Raw genomic sequence first — 5,511 nt, 5'->3', positions numbered from 1 at the left:
CAGTCCTTTGTGGGGAGGCATTGTGGTAGAGGTGGACAGAGTCCAGAAGCTAAGGGCTCACATTTTCAAGAGTTCACAGGAGAAAGAGAGAGAGAGAGAGAGAGAGAGAGAGAGAGAGAGAGAGAGAGAAAATAAAATCTCAAATTTGCTCCTCCAGCATGGCCACATCTCCTAAACCTCAAAAAACAGCATTACTAACTGGGAACAAAGTTCAAACACTTGACCCCATCAGGGGCACCTTATTCAAACCACCACATTCTACTTCTTGCCCCTATAGTCTTATGACCATATCATAATACAAAATACATTTAATCCAACTTTAAAAATTTCTCAACATTATTCAAAAGTCCAGAGCCCAAGGTCTCTTCTGAGACTCAAGATAATCTGTGATCCCCTGAAATAGCAAAAGACAAATTACGTACCTCCAACACAGAATGGAACATATTCCCATTTCAAAAGGGAGGAATGAGGGCATAGCAAGGAACTATTGGACCAAAGTGAGATAAAAAACCATCAGGGCAAACACCAAATCCTGTAACTCCATATCTGATGTCTGAGATTTTAGTTCTAAAGTGCTTAGATGGTTCAGGCCCTCCAGCTTTGCTTCTGCAACATTCATTACTCTCTTGAGCTGGTATCACTCTCCTTGGCAGATGTCTCAACAGCACTGGCATTTTTTAACATCTTGGGGTCTCCTTTCCCAACCAGGCTTGACCTTCACAGCTTCACACAATGGCCTCTCAGGGCTTCTTGGCTTGTCAGGGACTTCATCTAGTAGGAACTCCCCTGACACACAGGGCCTGGCTTTGTGGCTCTCTGAAACCATGGAGGAAGAACTGATAACCCCTCATTCTTGCATTTTTTGTGCTTCTAAAATCAGCACCACATGAAGGACACTGCCAAGTTCAGCTGCTAGCTAGGGATGGATCTTGGTCCACTTTATCCACATTATCAGCAGCTTTTGTGTGTTGTGGTTTTCTAGGAAGAAAAAACTCCTTAGGCTTTCTCCTTCCCAAGTTGGAAGCTTAGATGAGTGGGATTTTGCCTGAGGATACTCTTTCCATTGTTCATATGCAAATCTGGAGGCCTCTCTTTAATGGTTCTAATCTTCTTATCAAAGAGAGCCTCTCTTCTAGCACGGGCCTTGGCTGCAACATTATTAAGATTCCTAATGCTCTTTTTCTCTCCAAACTCTGTATTTTGTATTTGTCTCTACCCCACTTGTTCTTTTTCATTGTAGATATGCATGATATTCACCATTAATAAACACAGTACCAATCCAATTTCTTCCACTACATTTTAATTTAGCCTCAAGCAAGTTCTTAGGCTGCTGGAAGAACCAAAGCTAGATTATTTGCCAAAATATCTCAGCTGCTGTTTAAATCCTTTCCCTCTAGAACTCCCTTGCTTTTAGCACTACTTTCTTCCAGGCTCCTACTAGAACATCCAATTAAGCTCTGCTTACAGCATCCAACCACTTTTCTAGTCCAAACTTTGGAGGTTTGGAATAGTCCTCCAAAATCCAACATGGTCAGCTTCTTTACAGCAAAGCCCACTCTCTGATACCAACTTCTATATTTATTACTTTTCTGTTGCTATAATAAACACCATGACCAAGGAAACTTACAGAAGAGAGAGTTTATTTGGCTTAGAGTTCAGAGGGATGAGTCCATCCTTGTAGGGTGGCATGGCAGCAGAGGTGGATGGGGCAGAAGCTGAGGCAGCATTTATTTATTTATTTATTTATTTATTTATTATTTATTTATTTATTTTGGTCTTTTTTTGAGACAGGGTCTCCCTGTAACCACAACTGCTTGGAACTCACTATGAAGAGCAGGCTGTCCTTCATCTCACAGAAATCCACCTGCCTCTGCCTCCCAAGTGCAGGGATTAAAGGCATGCACAACCACACCCTTCAAGGGGACATATCTTTAAGTACACACAGGAAGCTGTACCTACTAAATTTGAAGTTTAAGAGGAACATTCTCCTTCAGAGCCTCATATCTGCTAAGCCATCTTGCCAGTCTATAGTTTTTTTATTTTTAATTTTGTATGTACATAATTTTTTATATTATCATGTAACAATACTGATCCTCAAGTCTTGGACTCTAGCTCAGTGACAAAGTAATTGCTTAGCATACCCTGGGTTCAAATCCCAGTCCCAACAAAGCAAAAAAAAAAAAAAAACCCAAAACTTAGAAGAAATCTACCAGTGGAGCAATGGAACTGGTTCTCAGAGCTAGCTATGTTTCTGAATTTCCACCTGAGGGCCCTTCTCACTCACTGTGCACATGTGGGTTTCAGCATCTTGGTGAAGCAGAGTGGCCAGAAGTACTGTGCACTAGACATCATTGCATGGCTGGCTCTAACCCTCTTTATAAGGAATCACTTGTCTTTGAACTCTGTAGAAGTCCTCTGCAAAGTGCAGTGGTGAAGGTCAGGAGTGTGGTTCAGTGATAGAGTGTTTGCCCAGCATGTGTGAGGCCCTGGGCTCATCCCAAGTAGATTTTCTTTTTCTGTTCAGAAAACGTTTAGTAACTATTATTCCTCATTGTTCCACCTTCTTATGTGAGTATATGGTCAGGTGGTCCCCAAATCTCTCATGTGTCATGTTGCCTGTGGTTGCAGAAGTATAATACACGCATGTGGCCTCCATCCTGCTACCCACAGCTGGCAGTCTTGGTACTCATGTTCTGTTGTAATTACTTCCTCAATGCATAGTGAGCAGAACTTTCACTGTGGTTTCCAGGCCTCTCAGAGCCTTGTTGGTTCTGCCGTTAATGGCAACAAGGCAATGCCTTCGTTGATTTGCTATTCCTTGAAGATTCCTTTACTCACAGTATTCACGACTAAGAAATTTCTTGGCATGAAAGTAAAATCAAAGAGTTTATGTTGTCATTACTACATAGTACCAACAAATAGACTAGAAACTTCCGTCTCTTTCTAAATATGTACATATCTAAGAAAATAGTTAAATACATTTAATCCTATTATTATCTTGTCTGTGCAAAGTTAATTATGGTTAGGTAAAATTTTGTCAGCAACATGAGTTTTAAAGTTTATATCCTTTTGTAGTACCAGGAATCAACCCTGAGACCTTATAAATGCTAGGCAAGTGCTCTACCCCCAGGTTACTTCTCCAGTTCCCACTGAATTTTTATTATTATTTGCTTCTTTATTTTCTTTTTAATTGAATTAATATCATATTTAGACCCCCTCCATTATCTATACCCTTCTATAGCACCCCCTACCAGATTTAATGTATTATGTCTTATATGTTAAGATCTATTAAGTCAAGTTTGTGTCCCCAGATGTCCCTCCATGTGAGTGCATTCTCTGGAGCCTGGTTAACCTATCTGGTATCCCTCCTTTAAAGAATACCAACTCTCCCTCACGCAGCAGTGATCAGTTGCTCATAGTTGTCCAGCTAAGGTTGATGTTTCTTACACATTTCCCCACTTCTGTGTTGAATTTTTGCTTGGTTTGAGTTTGCATGGGTCTTATGCATGCTAGTACTGTTGCTGTAGGTTCATATGAGTAACTTCCCAGCTACATGGAAAATTCTGTTTCCTTGTGGTCTTCCACTACTCCTGGCTCTTACAGTCTTTCCACTCCCTCTTCCACAATGGTCCCTGAGCCCCAGGTGGGTGAGGTTTAATGTAGGAATCCTAACCAGGGCGTACTAATCTATAGGCATAAACGAGTATTTAGAAGACAGTTTGACCATCTGTCCATTTAGCAAAATAATAGTATTGGGTTCCCCTCTAGGGCCTATGACTTCCCAGCTACCATCTCCTGATCAAGATTATAGTACTCTCCAATGGAGTAGGTCTCAATCCAACCAGAAAGTGATTGGTTACCCCCATAACATAATATTCATGCCACTATTGTACCAATTGGCATATGTTTTCAGACTGATGATTATCGTAGCTTGCAAGGTTCACAGTTGGATAAGATTGTTGATGACTTCTCTCTCAGCAGTTTGCATAACACCTTCTGGCACCATGAAAGATAGTCAGTAGCAGGGAAGCTTCGGGTTCAGTTCCAGTTTGATTTTTCCATGTCCTGGGAGCAAAATATGTGGTGTCTTCAGCAACAGGGTCTTTCCATGAAGTTCTGGTCATTCTTTAAATGCATGATTTTGAATCACAAATTTTCTTTCTTTACTACTTTTTAGAAAAATATTTTTTATTTGTTATTTTTATTTTATGTGTGAATGTTTTGCCTGCATATATGTAAGTTCACCTGTGTTGTACAATGCCTGCGGAAATCAGAAGAGGGTATCAGATCCCCTGGAACTGGAGTTAGGGACAGTTATTAGCTACCATGTGGATGCTGGGAACCAAACCTGGATACTCTGTAGGAGCAAAGTGCTCTTGACTGCTGAGCCATCTCTCCAGACCCTTTCTTTACAACTTTGAGCATGTAGTCATATTAACTTCTCTGGTTTAGGTACTTTCCTGTTCTTTTAAAATATTATTCCACATCTTCTGTATTCTTCATAAACTTTTAGTATCTTCCCTTTACACACACTTTTTGCTGATCAATCTCTTGTTCCATCAAAAGAATTCAAATCATTAAAGCCACTGCATTTGGAAGAAAATTTTCCCAGAAGTCTGTCTTTGCACCAACCCATCTGCTCCCATCACCACACCTTCCTGCTGGTCCTGCCGGCTGCATTCTCCACTTTGTAGCTAAGCCAGTCTGCTCACAGGCACGAACACCCCAACGCTGTTCACCAAGACAGCCTCTGACAGTTCTTCCACCTTTTTCACCATTTCCTCACACATTGTTCGGTAAGTTCACCATCAGTGTAATTCTTGGATCCCATCCTATCTTGAAAACAATTTCTGTGCAGTGATATTTCTTATACTAGCTACTTGTAAATCAGTGTCTTTAAAGAGAATTGCTTGTAGTTTTACCTCAGATTCTTTACCTTAAAAAGATCTATTACTTTTGTTTTAAAATTGTTATCATTGGTAATACAAAAATGGAAAATTAAAATTTATTTTTATATATTTCGTTTTTTTTTCAGAGCTAAGATGCATCTCTTTCAAAATTGGCTGTAAATTTTCGGGTTTACAGTTGAATTAATACAGTTATACAATATTGTAGTCAGTATAAACCCTATAAGACATAAAATTAAATGAGGTTTTAACCTTTAAAGATCTCCATTTCATTATTAAAATACACAGTTTCATACAGAAAAATTCATTTTTAATGAATTGACACTAAGATGTTTGCATATGTGTTTCTAATCTCCATATATCTGATAATTATTAGTCACAGTCAGTTACTTTCTGAGTACCTTGGCTTCTGAGCATGGATATAAAGTCATCAGGTAGATTTCAATGGAAATGTTTTTCACATCTAGTAATTATTAAGGAGCAAATTTTTGTGCTTCCTCCTCAAATATAACTTAATTTGTGTGTGTATATCACACAGAACATCCCAATCATATTCATCTATGTACCCACTTCCCAATGGCACCCCCCCCCCCCCCCCCCACCT

This window comes from Nannospalax galili, unplaced genomic scaffold (genome assembly GCF_000622305.1).
Source record: "Nannospalax galili isolate Female #2095 unplaced genomic scaffold, S.galili_v1.0 scaffold113, whole genome shotgun sequence".
NCBI lineage: Eukaryota > Metazoa > Chordata > Mammalia > Rodentia > Spalacidae > Nannospalax > Nannospalax galili.
Note: the sequence above shows the minus strand (reverse complement) of the source record.